The following is a 19518-nucleotide window of genomic DNA, read 5'->3' on the forward strand; positions in this document are numbered from 1 at the left end:
TCTCCCATAGCTATTTTCTCTCACTAAAGGCATCTTCACACCAAATACAGTTGGATAGGGAGAATGTGGTGTAGGCCTTTGTCCCTCAGTATCTGTGGCTGTCCATGGTAAGGTATGCACAATGCCAGTTGACAGCACCTAGCACCTATTGCTGAGGCTGAGCTAAGCCTATACTCTGCCCGTATACTCTGCCCGTACTAAGCCCTAACTCACACCCTGTGCAAATTTTATATGAGCTTTGCTTTTTTTTTTTTTTTTTTTTTTTTTTTTTTTTTTTTTTCAGACCACCCGTGTGCCAGGATGAGTGCAGGGGCATGCTGTTCCCCATAATGTGACAGAAACCAGCAGAGCCCCCCCTTTTCCTCCCGTGGGGCATCGACGAGGAGGATACAGAACAGCCTTAATCCAAATGAAACACTGAATTTCATGGTGAAGAAATGTAGAAACAGACATATCCCTTCCTTTTCCTGAGGGATAGAAGAAAAAGAATCAAGATACTGAGAGCAGTGAAGCACATTTTTGTTTATCTGCACCTGCCTTTTCAGACATACAAAGGTTCTCACTAGGTGACTGCCTGTGATGTTCCCATCCAAACAAAAAGAAGAGGTCACTGCCTTCTCTGATGCTCTGATCCAGACCACTGTATTGTCTTTTTTTCAAGTGGGTGGCCATGCAATTCTGCTGAGTAATCCAATGCTTTTATATTGCATTGCATTCTAAAGAGAGAAAAGGGCATTGATCTCCTGTTTCACAGCAGGAGTGGGAGAACTGGTCTGGAGGAAATCAGAAATCACCCAGACCTTTGCTAAGAAACTGCAGCCTGTGAAATGTAGCAGAGTTCTATGTGCTTTTCACTGCAATGGTCATTTCATTTTTGAGTGCCACTGCCATTCACTGCTTCTGTCCCAGAACAACCATAGAGACTCCAACAGTGAATTTGTGGTAACACCCCTAGTAAAACCTAAATAAATGGATCCCAAGAACATGCATCCGTGCTTCCCTCAGATTAATGCCTCAGGTTTCATGGAAAATTGTATAGCTCAGCACTGAAGTTGGAAACAGTGCTGCTTTCACCAGAGGTTTGTAAAGGAGGAAGAGTACAACCATAACAGTCATAAAATGTTGATGAGAAGATGAATGCATCTTCTTGTTGAAAATGAATGTTTAGTAAAATGAGCTCTCAAGTATTGCAGGATCCTTAACGGGTATATATAAAGCTGTAAAGCAGACCTCCAGCCTGTTGAACCAAGTGAATTAGTTACAAGTAAACTATTAGAACTGTCAGTGCCACTTGATTGAGAAAGTAAAGACAACTATTAAACACGTTCTGCAAGCGCAGGTAACTTTCTACTTATGATTTGCACAACCAGGAACTAGTGGGAGAAAATGGTAGCTTTTACATTAAGATGAAAAATGTGTAGATGAAGCAGTTCCTGGATATGAAATCACAAGGCTGTAAAACAAGATTTTACTTTTACTGTCTGGACCTATTTTTCAGAAATGTGGAATAGTCATGTGAAGATGGTCTTACCAAAGACAGAATTACTAGACAACTGCAGTGTTAAAACACTCAGATTTGGAGAAGTCCCATCCTTTCTGTTCTGAAGTTAACGTCATGCATGTGCAAATACTTCTGCAGCCCCAGAGTCACTGAAGAACATGTGTTGGGTTACTCGCTTTTCTGATGCTGGAAGGGAACAGTCAGAATGCTTCTTCCTACACAGGCTGCAAGTTAACTAAAAAAGCAACCTTCACATTTCAGATAAAATGATGGAAGGATATTCACATTTGTAGTAACTTCTGACTTTATTGCTTAATTTTCCACTGACCTTTCAAAGAACTGCTTTTTTTACTGAGCTGTAAACAGTAGTGTGCATGTGTTCATTATGTCCTAGGACAAGAAAAGGTTCTAGAAAATGGATGAAAGCAAATCCAATTTAGCTGTCCTCTTCTTTATTACGGAATTCTTGGTGCATGCATAAAAATAAAGATTGTGTATTTATATGCTGTCTGGTTGTAACAGAAGGAAGACATTGAAAAAGTTGTCTTTATCCCTGAGTAGCAGAAGTAATTTATAAATAAAACTAGGGAAGAAAAAAAAAAAAGTACCTCGAGTAAGGGGTTAATTCTCTTTTTTCTTTTCCTTTTTTTTTTTTTTTTTAATTACAGCTGTACATATGAGAATGGCACTTGTTAATCTCTTATCAAAGCGTTTTATTTTTCTTTGATCTAACTATAATTTATTGAGAGCAGTTGCCACAGGCATCTGTAATCCGTCTTTAAATCCCTGTATGCATTCCACTCTGTTCCGTGCTGGCCTTTTTCCATCCACCGCAGTGAAAGTATTCTCCCTTTTGTCTGTATGTGCATCTCCCATTTGTCTCCATTGGAGTCTCATGCACTCACATACACATGAATAGTCCCTTTGAGCATATGTTTTCTTTGTATTTATTTTGCTTGTTCATTAATTAATATGTTTCTTTGCTACCTAGGGAGATGTCACTTGTATATGTTAATGGAGCCTTCAGAAACGGGGGAGGAAAACAAACGTTTTCTTGCTTGTTATTGTCTAAGAACAATGGTAGGGACATGTGGTAGCAGCTTTCCCAGAGTGATACTGTTTCATTGACAGCTGCGTGAGATTTTTATAAGAAAAGAGAAAAAGCAAAAGTTTTGAACCTCAGACTAGGAGCTGGAAAATGGTGCAACCTCTGCCATTTGTAAATGCCAAGGCAAGTAGGATGGGCAAGTTTGAAGCAATCCCATACTTGTTCTGTACTTGCAGTGAGGTGCCAGTTATTGTTACACACAGAAGGCATTTTGCATGGATAGACTGTCCCAAAGCCTTTGAATTGGCACAGAATTATTCCAGTGAAATATACAACTCTGAAAACTGTACCTAACACACTCAGGGACTAATGTACCTATTTGTTACTGAAAATAAAACCAAGCACAGTGTGCTTAGCTATTGCTTAGCCATTGGAAATTGTAAGGGCACGGGTGTCAACTTGGAAACTGAACCAGGCAACTTGTAGGTTCTCGGCCTGAGTGCACCTCCGTGTTCATAACATGGTTACATTTGGGTGGAATCACGCGGTGCCTATAGATTTTTTTAAAAGCGTAAGCTTACAGATATGTAACTGAACAGATGAATAGTCAAGCAATTCTGTGACCAAGATAAATTCCTGCACCACGTTAATCTAGTCATGGTGGGCATAGCTCCACAGGACACCAGCGTTAGGCAGACCAAGGGGTTGTTCTGGCCTACGAACTGGCCTTGTTCCCCAGCTCCCCGCAGTGACTCACATGTGAAGATTTGCATGTTGGGTTGTATTAAAGAAACATTGCTATGCAGGAGTTATTCTTATTTCACCTTTTCCATGGTAACATAGATTGTTTCCAGAGATACAACATAGAGGTGACTGATAAAGTATTCACAGTATGTTCTAAAATCCAGGGAAGATGCTCCACTATCCCAGTGACAAGTCAGAGTTTACCTTTAAGAAGTTACTTAAAACTGCTATCACGCAGGTGAACCAACAATAAATAAATATAATTTAAAAGATGTGGTGTCCAGATATTGTAAAAAAGGAGCATTGTTTCATCTTCTGTTTCATCTCTGGCACCTTTATCTCACATGTTTCTGTTTCTTATCTGTGCTACAGCATGGAGACTTAGTCAAGACCAAAATATGAGACACATGATTTTCACCCATTTTTCACTTAGGTGGTTTCTCCATGGAAAGCAACTATATGTGGCTTCAGGTCACATTAGCAATTTAAGAGCTAGAGAAAGACATGTACTTCAAGACTTGCAGAAAGACTTCCTGTTTTCTTTGTGTTAGAGACTGCCTTTTTGGATTTAAAGGCCGAATGCCATCCCCCATATTACGGATTATCAACCTCATCCTGTTCTTTCAGCACACTTTTTTGAGGAAGAACCAGGCCACCAGTGAGCATGATCTGGTGATTTTTCTAATCATAGAAAAGATAATAGAGCTTGAGAAAATAGACATGTAGTAGATGGAAGATCCAAGCTCAGCAGAAATAATCTTTTACTGGAAACAAAAACAACAACAACAACAAAAAGCAACAATTAATAGCTTAATGAGTACTTTCTATTAGGCATGCATTTTCTTTAAAGCAGATACTTCAGTGATCACAGCATTCGTTGAACTGGGACTAAGGCAAGATTATGCTACATTCTATTAACTTTTGGTCTGAAAACATGCGTTATTCATCATTAAATGATCATGTTTACTTCCAGGCTGAAGTCAAATCTGTATTTATGTTCTTCCCCACCTTGCTCAGTAATAAAATTTATTTTGATGGTGCTTATTTTTTTAACAACTTATGCTAGCAGTTTGTTGTTCTGTCAGGTGCTAGATTTTAAGTCTTTAGCAGTCTTCCTTTACAAGCATAATTTCTGACAAAACACCACACGTGTAGCACCATAAATTCAGTCAATATAGACAGTTTATAAAATGTAAGTGAATTAATGGAATATGGGTTATTGAAATACAACAAGATTAATGAACTATTCATCAGAGACAGAAGTGTTATCCCAGGCATAAACTATGTTTTATTTTGCATTATTATGCTATAAATGCAGAATGACGAATTGTTGTAGGCCCCGGAGCCAATTGCCACTTGCAAAGTACATTAAAGGGGGCTGTAGCGAGGTGGGGATTGGTCTATTCTCCCATGTGCCTGGTGACAGGACGAGGGGGAATGGGCTAAAGTTGTGCCAGGGGTGTTTTAGGTTGGATATTGGGAAGAACTTCTTTACTGAGAGGGTTGTGAGGCATTGGAATGGGCTGCCTGGGGAAGTGGTGGAGTCACCATCCCTGGAGGTCTTTAAAAGATGTTTAGATGTTGAACTTTAGTGATATGGTTTAGTGGAGGACTTGTTAGTGTTAGGTCAGAGGTTGGACTCGATGATCTTGAGGTCTCTTCCAACCTAGACAATTCTGTGATTCTATTAGGGGGAGCTGTAATTCTTTACTTGTCAGAGTAGTAAAAAAGTGTTTGTCTAAAAGTTAAGTTAAAACAGAATTTTCAAACCCAGAATTTACAAATATATTTGAGTGGACATTTTAACTTATTTTAAATTGTCTTAAATTTAATTTAATTTAATTGTCTTTAATTTCATTAAAACAAATAAGTCAAAGTTTTCACAATGAGCCAATGGTTTTACTTTTGGATATTCCATACCTCAGGATATTTTCTCCTTTTCTTTTTCCAGGCAGTAGACTCTTCAGTATGTAACTTATATGAGTTGAAGACTATAGCTTAAAGAGTTGTCTGCCTCCTGAAATACTGTAAATGAGCCTGAAGATTCCCCCATAATCAGTTCTTATCTCAAAATGGCTAATAACTAGCTGTCTGAAGCTAGCATGTCCAAAATGGAGATGATGCTAACAAAAGACACCTTTGAGCTATTCTGTTACTATGTAAGAGCACCATCAGTTAAAAGCAGAAATTCCCAAATCATCAATTAATCTCCACCGACTTTTAATAAGCACATATGCGCTACCTTCAGCATTTTCCCAGTAGGTTGTGCCATATTTATACCAGACTTGTCACTGGTTGCCCTAGTTCACTTAAGATGATAAACAACCATTTTACCCTCTCCTTGACCAGCACACAGCAAATTTATCTCACTTACATCCTGCTGGTTCTGAGCTGTCAGCCAGTGAGATGGCTCATGAAGAACTGTCACACGAGTGAGAGCATCAGTGTGGAAGGCAGTGCTGGATGCCATTAAATGACCACAACCATCACCAGGTTGAAGTACACGCCTTGTCTCTGTGTCGAGGCTTTTCATCACTCTTTTAGGTCAATATTTGTCCAAAGCCAGCTAAACACAAAAACTCAGATGCAAGACTTCTTTGCTGACAGGAGCTAGCTATTAATACCAGTTCTGCTCACAGGAGAGAGATGGGAGCTGCTTATCTGAAAAATTCACCAAGTACTGCTTGTGCTAAGTGTGGATGAACTTCCTCAGTCACCTCTTACTAGTCTGCAAGGACAGATAGCTGCTGGATTCCTGCTAGGCTGAACTACTGTAATAAACTCTTCAATCTTAGCATACTTCCTACCTCATTAAGATGGCTTGAGCATGAGGGATGAAAGGCAATTGGCACTAACACTATTTAGAAAAAATGAAACTAGATATTTGTTAGTCATGATAGTCCCAAGTGAGAAAGGAATCGAGTAACTATCAGAAGCAGGAGTCAGAAACAGATAAACTTGGGTATTGCGAGGAGCTGAACATGGAGCTGGGAACACCCTTCCCTACCAGAGCGAGTCCGACATCACCTCTTCTGCTGTATGCCCACGGAGCAACTAAGCCCAGGCAAAATATACAGGGTCAGAGACTTGCAGACTTTGAGCTGAGGACTAATAACCTCAGCAGCTGCTGGCTCTCCCTTCTACTCAGTACACACAGGGAATGCAAGCCCTTCACACTAGAAACTATTCCCAGCTGCAGCTGTTAGGTATTCATAACAAATGTCTAATAGCTAAAACTGTGTACTGTGGACAGTGTCATCTTTCAAGTCACATGGGGACAACTGTGTGTACCCCTCTGTGGTTGGGATACTGTGCTGTCACCCTAAAGTCGTCTGGAGCAGCGCTCCTATGCCAGGCCTGTTACTGAGCAGGAAGTTCTGGCCGTTGCTGATGTCTCCTTTGTGCCATGTCGCTGGCTTCTAGCAGGATACCAGACCTTCTGCATTATAGAGGCCCATTACTCAGAGCAAAGAGGCACTGTGATGTCTGTTGTCAAGCAGGGGAAAGGCCTTGTCCTGACACAGGCTGATCACTTGCCTGGTGCTGAGCCACCAGACTCCAGTGTGTCAGTCACAGCTGAGCTTTTGGTATTTGAGGATGCACCCATACCGAGGCTGATGTACAGGGTCCTGGTTCTTAAATGCCTACATGCCCTCCCTCTTCCCTGCAGTTTAATTCCAGGATTTGACATGTATAACTTGTGTCCCCCAGCAGTCACACACAGAAATTAAGGTGCAGTTGTTCCTAGCTGATGAGAGGTGGAAGAATTTCACCATATCTGAATGAGTATTTTCTAAAGCAGAACAGCACTGTCTGTCCCAAGCAAAGACTAAAAGCCCTACTTTCAGGCAGTCACTCCTTCCCCTTTCTCTGATGCCTTTCTTAAGTATGCATTCCCTCTTCATGTATTAATATAAACTTTCATTACATAATAAAGAAATCCCTGCAAAGCCTAGTATTTCTTAAAGTTTGCAAGCATTTTGTCTCCATATTTGACTTGGGTTTCGGGCTAGGTTTCTGTTGTTGAAGAAATTATCACAGAAAACAAATGAAACCAATATATGACTTATTCTATGTGGATTTCTAAATTCACTTACACATATTACAAAAGAGTATGAAATATTCTTAAGGGATGTTTAGGGACAAACTGCCCTTCTGAACTGGATTCCAAGAAACCTGCAGGTTAAACGTAATGATGCAACTGGGAAATAACCCTAAATGTATTTGCAAATCTGGGAACTTGTTAAGAGTTTAAGTTTATAGGGGATCTATGTTTTGTCTTTCATGTACATGAGAAGGATCCTTCCCAGTCCCCTTTCATGGTGGCATTCTATCTGTATTTATGACTATCCTAAATAGATCATGCTAATTTGGAATGAAATCCATTTACAATTACATTTCATATATTGACACTCACAATAGGATTCATCATGAATAACGTTATACAAAAATAAAAGGAACAGTGATTAATTATAATAAATGTAAACTGGACATTGCTCTTAGCTATTCCTCCACTATTCCACTGCTGTGCTTCTTTTGTAACATTTCTAACAAGACAGTGAAAGTGAGTCTCTAATCCATAACCTCTAATATATGATATGATAACATATTCTAGCATACTAAGCTGTTCCTGAAATAAAACTCTTTAGTTCCTTACGTCATTTGTATTCTCCATCTCCCACCCACATGTTTGGAAGCATTTGAGGCATAGTATATGTGTTCATACCACGACACAAAGACATCTATCCACAGGGCTGCAGCATTGTGATAATAATTTACGTATGGTAGGTACTTATAAATCATAATATACTTCTCTATGACAGCATGATTTAACATAATTTATTAGCATTCATACCATATCTTCTTAAAGTAATTGGAAACTCTGCTGCTTGCATACTATTGTGTTTCATAAAATGGTGTAACAGTTTATTACGGTGCTAGGATGCTATTGATCAAACCTGAATGCAGCATAAAAATGCCCATTATAGCTCATTGATATTTAGAGTTAAAACAAACTTTATAAAGCACCATTAACTGTATCGTTTTGTTTTAAATCCCAGCCACCCCTGCACTCTGGCAGCAAGCTGTGCTGAATTCACAGGTGTTTCTGCCAAGGACAACTGGCTTGCTGGGCTCCTGGTGGGTAGCTAATAAAAAAGGAGAGGAGAGGGGTGGAAGCACCTATGTGAATACAACCCAGAGGAGAATAGATCTGGTTGCTGGTGGTTGTGGGGTTGTGTATCTAGGCCTGAACTGAAGTAAGTGCTGTCTTTATTTTGGGTTTTGGTTGAGGGAAATCTGCTGGATTTGTTTACAGAAATATGCTGTAGGTTATTTATTGTTTTTGCATTTAATTGTCATGTATGATGGAGCCCCAAAGGAGTTCTGCTTTGTGATTATTGCTTGTGTGATTTGTGGTGTTGTGCAGATGATGAAATTTTTTTTACGGATTGGGTTTTGTTCTTCAACTGGCTGCTTTTCCCCAAGGCTGACTGACCAAACAAAATTCATGCAAAAACTTAATTTCTGTGGATATGTAACTCTAAATCTTTTGCTGTGCTTTTAAGAATTCCCTAATATCTAGGACAGAAGGTAAGTAGGTAGAGAGAATAGGTATAACACCTGTGCTTCTTGTAGCAGTAGTGAAAAAAGGGACGAGATGTGACTAGAAGCCTTTGGATTATGTGATAGACCATTTGCAAATTTTCTGCAGGAATACTTTTTCAGTGGGAAGGAGGAAAAATCCCACGTTTGATGATTCTGCCTTTCTCTGCTGATTTCTGAAGGAAATGTGTGTAGGGTGCTCTTGTCAGCTCTGGAATCTGCAATTTTCATGGGAGCTCCCATAGGCAGAGGTGCCTGAATGGGGCATGGAAGAGCTCTGTATCTGGCTGTGTGTGGTCTCACATCTAAAGGCTCCATCTCCCCTGATGGAGTCCTGGGGGCAGCAGGTTCTTGTTGGTTATATTTGGAGAGGCCCTTACTGAAAAGTGACTGCTGATGTTAAGCTTTGTTTTGGCTGGGAGTGCTCCAGTATCCACCGTGGTATTTAGCCTTTAGTCTGAAGGAAAGTGAAGAGAGCTTGAGATAGCTGCTGAGCATGGCAGATGTGAAAGAAATTGACTATTGTAGGTGTTTTTTCTTGGCTTGTTCCTTCATTGGATTCACAATGCTCTCTGGGCATCTCTAGTTTCTTACCCTCTGCAGCCAACAAGAAGTCAAAAGCGCTTGTCAAAAGCTTAACTTTATTGTTGAGCTTTGAATGGCAACAGGTCTACAAACAAGGCAGGATGCTATGTGCCTTGTATCAGTGCTAGTGTGTTGTGGCTTCCTTCTTCACCTCAAATACTTTGAAAGGCCATGAACTGTCCTTTGCACCTCCTGTGCCTGAATCCTGACCTTTCTGTATCACCTGGAGCAGGTGAGCTGAGCAGCTAAATTGTGCTTGGCTGAAGTCCCCTGGCAGAGCCTTCCTGTGGCTTCCTATCTCTGCCGCTAGCCTTCTACCTCTCCCCAGTGCCGTGTTGCAGGTGCTCTTGTTGCAGCACTGATCCTTCTTCCCCTCCCATCTCTCAGCTGCAGAGGAATAACACACAACAAACAGTTTGACTCACGCACACCTTTAGCCTCTGCATTCAGCAATAAGACCTGCATTTGCACATTGGCTTAAAGAGGAATGATTTCCATAGCAACAGCAAGGATATGTGGGATAGTACTCATGCTGCCTCCGATAGCATATAAAGCACCTTCTTATGAAATAACTGACTGCACAGGCACTGGGAAAACATTCACAATTGACTATGTGGAGGAAGCGTTGTATAATATCTTTAAGCAAAAAAAAAAGATTATATTCATCTTTTGTTTCAGACAACACTTTAAAAAAGTCTTGGCAATAGGAGATGGGGGGCTTTTACTTTGTTTATGTCAGGTGTTAGTGAATGCAGCTGGTATAAAAAGCTGATGTGATCACTTCTCCAGCAGCACAGTGAACTGATGTTCCTAGTGAAGATCTAAAGGGCAGTCACCTGAGGCAGGCTTTGAGTGGGGGAATGACAGCTCAGTTGACTGGGGGAGGGAAACAGGCTGAGCTGGCAGCCTTTTTAAATACTAGGTTTTGTGATTATTACTGGTGGGCAGGCTTGTTGCTGCTGGGAAACAGGGAGGCAGAGCTCTAGTACTTGAGGATGCAGAGAAACAAGGCAGGAAATGTGTACGGAGGAGAAAATGTTTAGTTTCCCTGTTTACATGCACAGGTCTCCTTTACTTGTTTCCATTGTCCTCCTGCTGCTTTTTTGCTGTTGTTCCTGCATTGTTCTGCTTTACAAAGCCCCACGTACATACAGAGCAGCCATTTGACGTTCTAGCCAGACCTTTCTTGGGAAGAAGTGCAGACAAACACCCTGGCTTCTGTGGATCCAGGTGTGACACCACTTCAGAAGAGTTGGCCCTACTTGGTCCCACCATGTGTCCCTGAGCAAACATCTGCAGCAAGCTTGGCATGCCAGCAGTAGTTACCTGGGTACACGTGGCTGCATCTGTCTGAATGGCATGGGAGTGGGAGGAATTGCTTCAGCTTATTATAGGTGGCATGAATAAGAGTAACTGGGCTGATTTTATCGTTTCCTCAGCAAGAAGATACCTAATCAGCTCTGCTGCACTGCAGCACAAGTGTCTTCAAAATAAGCAGTTCAGTATGGGGGAAACCCCTTCATTTCAGACATTTGGTTTAATCTGTTAAATTTATTAATGTTTGGGACAACTAAAACTGTTAGAAATTGAGTCTCCCACTGGAGCTGTATGCTGCAATAGCTCTCCATGTGCTGTGGAATTCCTCTACCTTCCACAAAATACAGATATGTTTGCACAGCCCACCTTCCTCAGCATGTTTTCTACCTTTTATTGGTAAATGATCACTATTTCTGACAGAATTTACTTGCTTAAGCAACTATCCAGCACCCTCTCCCCACCGGCCAGAAGGCTCAGTCCTGTCTCTTTCGTGTGTGCATACCAAGCTACAGCAACAGTGAGGTTTACAATCACCCAGCACACTGGGTAAGGGATGATGTTCTCATTTTTATCCCTTTTGTACTTCGATAGTGGATGCCTATGTGGGGATGGTGGAAGTCAGCTGAGGGCTCTGCACAAGCTCTGTGGGCAGAGGTCTGCCTGTAAAGCAGCAGCTGAAGAATGAGCTGGCCCCTTGATTTGCAACCCCCTTTTGGAAAGGCATGTGCTCTAACCCTGGCCCTTGTGCTGTGGAGGGATCCGAGACCTGCATCGTTCTCTGGGAAGAGGGAAGAGCAGGGCTGCAGAAAGCAGGTGCTGGCTTTCTTTGGGCAGTGCTGCTGGGATGGCAAGCCCTGCCTGTTGAGACCAGTAATGGTGTGCTGTCCCACAGGACTGCTGCTCTGGGGTTAGATCTAGGAACAAAGAAAGCTATTTTCTTCTAATGAATGTCACATACTCTCAGCTTATGCTGTAATAGGGTTAACCACTCTCAGAATGGTCTTGGCAGGTTTGCACATACCCTAGGGCAGGAGAGTCTAGACTCTGTCTGCCCTGGGCATCCTCACCTCTGGTGCTGACATACGAGGTGCACAGCTCTGGGGACACCTTGCCTGCTGCAGTGTGGTTGAAGCAGCCTTTTATTATGCAGGCTGTTTTTCTGGGATCAGGTTATCATCCTTTAAGCCTGAGTTGACCTGGCAACTTGAAATAATAAGGCAAAAGATGATCCAAAATGCTGCATGCACTGGTGCAAGCCTTGCCCTGAGGGAGGCAGCTATTTGAGGAAAGCTGGTCAGGAAGCAGTGCCAATTCATCCTACTTCCCTGTGCATCTGGAGGGCAAATCCTGAACTTGGTAGTTCAACCAACCCAGAGGCACTTCAGGTTTATGTCCAAGAAGGCCAGAGACTGGTAGAAAGAACAAATAGACTTCATATCTACCAACTCTTCTGCCAATATCTGTGTGGCCAAGGGTTTATCCATGGTTTGGGGAAGCTGGTAACCTCACTGCAGGCCACCTGCAGCATGAACTGTCCTCTTTAGCTGCTCTGCACCTCCTAGGGTGAGGCTGGTCCTAGTGCTCCTCTCCCACTGGACTCTGAAGTGCTGGTCCCTTGAGTGGGAAGAGTGCCATTGACTGGTGCTAGTCCCAGGATAACCCACTGGTACCCAGGGCTGCAGCCAGCCCTGGTGGGGGAGAGGCAACTGGGAAGACTTGGTGGGCTTACTCAGAGTTGAGGACTGTCCCTGAGCATCACTGCTTGCTTTCTAGCAGATGCTGTGTGATCTGCCTGTGCTGAAGATGTTGCTGTGGCTCCTGCATGTGCTTAGAGCAGAGGCAGGTGCAATTAGCAGGATGGAAGGGAAGGAAAGACAGCTTGTCTATTTGGATCCAACAGGAGTTGGTCAGTGTGCATGGCCCAGGCTGGACTGCACATGTGGATAGTGGCAGAGGGAGCAACCTGTGCTCAGAGTTGCTTTGTGCTCATCCTGTTTGCGCTCCTGCAGAGGTGCAAACAGCAGGGCACAGGATGCAGTGGCTGCCAAGGGGAACCTGCTCTTCTTCCTGAAGTAGTCCTTTCCTGAGGCTTTCTGACCCCCTTCTCATTGTTCCTTCACTGTGAAGGAAGTACAACTTTGTTTACTCTGATGTCCCAGCAGCTGCATCTGCTCTGCTCAGATGCCAGTTCTCCAGACGGGCTTGAGGTATGGACCTGCCTCACTGCCTTCCCAGCAGACGCTGCTGAAGAAGAGCATGTGCAGTGCCAGGGATGGAGATCTTACCTCTTGCTGGTGCCTCTGAAAGCAGCTCCGGGTAAGGGACCTCCAGTTAAAATCAACAACATTAGAGGACCAGTGCTGGAAGCTTTTTTTTAATCCTATACATCCACCCTCTTCATGGAAATGCAATGTGTCTGTCAAGGTTACAAAATAGCTCCTTTCCAGAAACCAATTGTGAATCTATAATAATCAGATGTCATTGCCAGCATGTGTGCTGAACAGAGTGGGGGGGAAAGCAACAGCAGCTTGTGATAAAATTCCTTTTACTGAAGCTGTAAAGAGCCATGTGATCTTCCACCTACCCTTTAGGATGGTAATAAAAGTGACTCAGCTTAACAGCACTGGTAGCAAGTGGTTGATGGCTTTAGAATTGTTTCGTTAGAGCAGGGAAAAATGAACATTAAATACAGCTTTGGTCTGTCAGATATTGGCTTCTGAAATAAGCATAAGGAGGAGGATCTACCCTCACTACCCCAAGGTTCTTGCTAAATATGCCATATGAAAAGAAAGCATCCTCTGCTGCTCACCCCACTTTTCTGCCATCTTTCTGGGAAAGCGTGTGTAAAGCAAATGAACATGAGAACAAGTAAAAATTAATTCTTTCCAGAGGCCACAAGGTGAGGCTGTGGCAGAAATGGCAAGAGAAGGCTCTGTCCAAATGCTACATCCCAGACTTTTTCTAAGTCAAATTATTGCTTTGAGGCCTTGTAGAGGAAAACTCTGTAGCAGGGTGGGATACTGAACTGTTAAGTAACATCAGGAAAAAAGGACCTCTTTGTCCCACTTCAACAGAGCTGTTTTTATATCACCTTCTCCAACCATTGCATGTCTGCAGGAGTTTGCATAAAAATGATCTAGTGATGTGCTTATGTGAGACAAACAGGCAAAAAACTGTTCACAAGGTACCAGAGTAGATGGAGCAGAATGATTGTGGGGCCAACTGGAAGCACTTAGGAGATTTGCAGGCAGGTCTGGTGCTTCTGTGCTGAGGAGGGCTGCGGCTCCTGTAAGGAAAAGCAAAAGGATTATGGTGGGGGAGAAATGGATGTGATAAGCAGCAGAAATACTAAGGTAGCTGGTCAAGGTAGGGATCACTGAATAAGCAGTAAATCTGTTGCTTGGTGGTCTGCATTTTGTGCAATTACTCACCTACTGAGTGTACTTGTTGGACATGCTAATTTCACCACAACATGGTGGTGTTTTTCATCATCTTACCCCACCAAAAGGTAAATTTCAAGCGGTCCTTGTATCCATCCTCATCTTTGACTATTGAGTGCACAAACCTCTGCTTTCATCCTTGACAGGACGTACCCAGCTTTGGCTTTAGGCCAGGAAATCCTGCAGGCCTGTACTTGAATCCAAACAGTACTGCTTGGTAGTTTAATTATCTGCCCCTGTAGGATGTGCCTGCAGGTAGCTGCAGTTCAGACTCAATCATCTGCAGGGAGATGCCTTGAAGGGTATCTTTGAAGCACTGAGTTAGTGCCCTGTGGTGCTGCTGTGTGAAGTAAAAGATGGCACCAATGGCTTTGGGGAGGAGGTGGGGGGCGGCAGGCAGTTCAGCCTGAAAACACTTTAGCAAGTGAAAGCTTTATTAGCTCAGCAAGATGAAAACATGCTGAAAGCTGAGGAGTGGAGGAAGAAAGGGGATTTTTAGCAGTAGAGCTTGAAATCCTTGTGTATCTCAGCACTGGGGAGCAGTCCAGGTCTACCGATGTTTTCCTAGGGACAGAGACCCTGAACTCCTGCCTCTGCTGGGGTCTGCAGAGCTTCTTGGGAGAGTGCAGTGCAGCAGGAGAGCCCTGGGGTCCCAACCAGCAGAGGAAGAAGAGCTCTTGCTAATAGCCTCTGGGGAAAACTGCTCAGGTTTTCCCAGGGAACTTCTATGCTGTGACAGCTTGGTTAGCAGCCTTGGGGATGAGAAGCTGGTCAGTCTTGTCATTTGGTAAAGCAACAGCCCTGTTAAACAGACGTCTCATGGACAAAACCTCATGTACTGCATAGTAAGTGAGGCCTCTGAACAGCAGCTCTACAAGGGTGGGAGCCATCCTCTTGCTGCATCCACCACTTATACTGTTAATGCTTCTGCAGCCCCTCATTTTCTACAAGCAAAACTCCAAGTAGTTCCTCCTTTGTTTCAGAAATTGTGCAGGAGGGTTGTGGGTTTCTAACATGAACAGATGCTGATACCCCTTGAGAGCAAAATAAGAGTATGCCTGCCTCATGTATGCAGCCAAACACCCCACACTTGTTCTGGGCTCCATGTGGGGCAGCTCTGTGCAGCCTGACTGTTCCCTTGGGCTCCAAAGGCACTGGGGCTATTAGCAGGAGTGCAAGCAGCAGACTGGCTAGTTTGGGTGCTGTCCCACATGGGTGTTGCTTCTGTTGTGACGCCCACCTAGCTGTGTGTGCTCCTGCTCTGTCCTGTGCTGCTGAATGCTCTGGCACAGCTGTATCTTTGTCACAGAGCAGCTGTACCTGTAGCCAACATGGAACTGGGATTTTTCTTGCTCTCAGTTAAGCTATCTTCCAGTCCTCTGCACTGATATCCTCAGGAACTGTTGGTCAAGCCTCTGTGGTCAGCAAGAGCACTCTTGCATGTCTTTAAAGGACACGAATCTTTCCTGTGACTGTCCCCAGGAAGCTGAAATGATTCAGCTAGTTTACAAACTAGAAATAATTGCTGCTTTTGACAAAACAAATCCCAAGAACAAAGCACACATCCTCCTGCTAAACAAAGTAGCATGCATGTTCTCAGGGAAAGTTCATCAAAATAAAGCATTCTCCTGCATGTGCCCGGAGAGGTAATGCAAGCAAACAGCATGTGACAGACTTTAGCTGTGCCTTCTAATGCCAGGCTGGAAGGTGCTCAGCTGATAAGCTGGATGTAGGAACCTAGACAGAATAGAATGTAAGATTTCTGTGGGTCAATGCACTTTGGTTACCAGGGCATTAAGCAGTCTATTTTGGTCCTCTTAGATATTCAATTAAAAAAAAAAAAAGTTGATTCAGCTCTGAAATTGTTCTTGGAGGTTAAATTAGATTTCTAAGAGGTGGATGTGGAAAGGATCTGTGTCAAGGCTATCAGATGTACGAAGTATAACTCCAAGCATTACCATGGGGTGAGCAGAGCATTTTACTACTTGTATTTTACTGGAAAAAAAGTTCTTGTCCGTGTTTTCCTAAATGAGTTTTGAGTGTGGTAAAAGAGGAAAAACTGAAGAGCAGAAAACATCACCTGTGAAAACTATGGTGAGCAGGTATCTAAAACGTGAGCAAGAAGAGAGGGCAGGTGAGATACCAGAAAAGTCAACTTGCTACTCATTGATGCAAGAAAGAAAAAACTTGCCCCCCAATATAGTGAATAATCTTCTTGATTAACAAAGAATCATTTGAAACAGGGAATGGGCTATGAAAAGATGGAAAACTTGGAACTTCACCTTGGGATCTTCACCACTGATTTGGTCCCTCCCCATTTCTTTCATTGTAACAGTTGATTGTCTTGTTCCTGCTGTTCTTTAATCTCATGATGTTTCAGGGTTTTTGGTAACCTAAAGTAAACCAGATGTGATGGGTGGGGGAACATAGGTATGTGTTAGAGCTGCTGTCTGTGGATGTAAGCTTGCACAGCTACCGAGTCTACTCTGCGAGCTCAGGCCATCACAGTGTGATCCTTGTGGTATTGCTTTGGTTGGGACACCTACAGTCCTTCTGCAGCTGGCTGAAGACACAGGTTACCATACATATGTCCATAATTCCAGGATATGTTTTCTCAGCCTAATAGTCAATGCCCATCTGAATGAATTTCACCACTTTGCCTTCAGGTCATGCTTTTTGCAGCAGGCTGTACTGATTTGACAGTCTGACTCCTTCAATTCAGTGAATTTTTATTGTTATGGGTATTGAAGCCAACATCAGGCTTCAGCTGTGAAATACTGGGGGGATTATCACCCCCTGCAACTACAGCAGTAGTTGTTGGTGATCTTGTAATAAGGCTCCCTTGTTATGTGAATAAGTTGTGGTATTAAAATGACAACTGTGATAAACTTCTAGGCGCTTGTCCCAAATTGTTGGCCACTGAGTAAGACAGGGTAAAACTTCTTGCTGCTAACCTTTATCAGGTGCTTCAGGGTCAATGCTAGTATTTCCAATTGCAGTAAAAGCAGTACTTGTTTTCAGGTCAGATGAAAAAAATATTTCTTATGGTAATGACAGGAAGCTATCAAAATGTCCAAGGCAAGTAGGAGCTTGGGAAAGATCTTTAATCCAAAATGGAAAGAGATCATATTAAATCATAAAACCATAAAAAAGTTTGGAGGCTGCTCTTATCTTGTTTTGATTTTTTTTTTTTTTTTTTTTACTTTAAGACAACTTTATCATTTGTGTAAACAAGTTTTACTCCTTGGCTTTTCATACTACTCTGCCTGTTTATTTCTTTGATATAAAAGAGGAGGTGATAGAATTTTCCTCCTATTCCAATTTTTTCATTTTCTGCTCTCATTTTAAAACAATCCTGAGGGTAATCCTTCCCTGAAGGATCTAGTTTTCAAATTTCCAATAACTCTAAGTTCACCCAACATAAGCTTATTCTCTTTGTGCCTCTATTGCTCAAGCTTTAAGTACTGCTACTGCACATGTGGCAATTTCCCTTTGTTTGCTTTCCATTTCCCCCTCTGCCTATAGTGTATTTGATGCAGCACCCACCCAAATATTCATCCTTCTGCAATCTTTGCCACAACTGAGGGTCTTAATGTTGTCTTCTTTCCACCTCCATTTCTCTCAAAACTAAATCGAAATCACAATCTCACCTATGCCTTTCCTGCACTCCCTCAGACCTTAAATATTGACTAGAAAGTTTTTATCTTTTTACCTTTTCTGTTTTCATGCTGTTCTTCTGTTTAGATCTTTCCAAGAAGTTTTCTTTGAGCTTGCTCCTGCCACTCTGTTCCTCCAGTGTTGAAGGATTTATATAACAAAACAGTGGTGTCTTTTTCCTCATAAAGCTCTAAACTTATTCTGAGTTTCTACTTTTGAATTGCATATTTGTCATGTGTGGAGGCTTGCTCAGGGAGCTCTTGGTTGGCACTTGTTAAATCTGTTTTCAGATTACTAAATCCTGTTTTATAAAAGCACATTCATGTAGCCAGGGGCCATATGGATACCTAGATAAATGCTCGTGTGGATAAATAGCTTTTAATGGCTTTGTCTTTCTGTGCAAACAACAGTTACCTTTCCTGCCAAGGAAAAGTATTGAAATAAACATAATACAAAAATATCAACAATTGGAATTAATACTATCAATTAAAATACTTCTGCAGAGATAAAACAAAACTGTGAAGCATTTTAATGCCATTTGCATGTGATGTTTGGCATTTGTTCTTCTCAATAGGAGATTACAGCAAGTACAGAAATAAGAGGAAAGTAATTTATTCCACTGATGTGTGCCTGGGTATCTGCTGTGGTGATGTACGATCCTTTCTTAGGGAAAGCAGAATTTGTCCCCAGCTGGGGACATTCCTTTCAAACTTGGCCATAAAACTGAAGAGGCTCTTGTTTTGAGCCCTGCTTCTATCAGAAATCTGAATAAATGCTCAAAAGGCTGAGTGATAAGCAGATGTTCTGCTTAAGATGCTGTAGGAATTTGTAGAGATGAGCAGGAAAGAAGTGATTACAGTAGGAAAATAAAGAAAATGGAGACACCTAAAATGAAGTGTTTGAGATAGAAGATGTAAAACAAGTCACTTTCACCACTCCTGCCACAACTGTACCTACACATTTATCTCATTCTTTATTATATGCATTAGTGGAGAAGAGGGAGCATAAACTAAGGAACCACCTCAAAGGCATGTTTTTGTTTTTTCTCCAAACTAGTTAAAACTCCTTTGACCATTTGTAATGTCTCCCTGGACTTTGCCCTCTGCTTCCCCATAAATGCTTTTTTCTTGTGCTCTGTCCTTGTCTCTCCTGCACCCATCCATTGACACATCCTTGTGAGGTCTCAGACTGATTTACTTTCAGTTGAAGCTGCTACACCTGATGACCATGCCTGCCTTGACCAAGGGATAGCACTTAGCTGACAGCTGGGTAAAGCCCTCTAACACAATGTCTTGGCACTGTAGGAGGAGCTCTGGCTGAGGCTTTCAGGTACTAAAGGAACAAACAAATAACCACACTTTGTCATATTGCTCTGTGTTGTTTAAGCAGTCAGCTTTCCCAGAAACTCAACAATAAGTAAAACATGAAATTATGCATTTAAACTTATTCTAAGGGACTCATGCTGATGATCTGACTATTTTTCTTACATAGCTGTTTGGCAACATGCAGGATGAGAGGAAAGGGCTTATTAAGGGAAATGAGTCTTCCAGGGCACAGTGGACAGTCACTGCAACAGTCCCCAAGATAATAATGTAACTACCTGCAGGCAATGCTGGCCTACA

General features: G+C 42.3%; 1 long non-coding RNA gene across 3 annotated transcripts in view; it reads left to right on the forward strand.

Moving 5' to 3' along the window:
- Window positions 1-8437: 8437 nt before the first annotated feature.
- LOC106015168 (uncharacterized) overlaps window positions 8438-19518 on the forward strand; it is a 31528-nt gene continuing 20447 nt past the window's right edge. For all 3 annotated transcript variants that reach the window (XR_001186997.5, XR_002399342.4, XR_001186998.5), the window contains exon 1: window positions 8438-8551. This is a non-coding gene — a long non-coding RNA (uncharacterized lncRNA). The remainder of the gene's footprint in view (window positions 8552-19518) is intronic.

This window comes from Anas platyrhynchos, chromosome 6, assembly GCF_047663525.1.
Source record: "Anas platyrhynchos isolate ZD024472 breed Pekin duck chromosome 6, IASCAAS_PekinDuck_T2T, whole genome shotgun sequence".
Taxonomy (NCBI): Eukaryota; Metazoa; Chordata; class Aves; order Anseriformes; family Anatidae; genus Anas; species Anas platyrhynchos.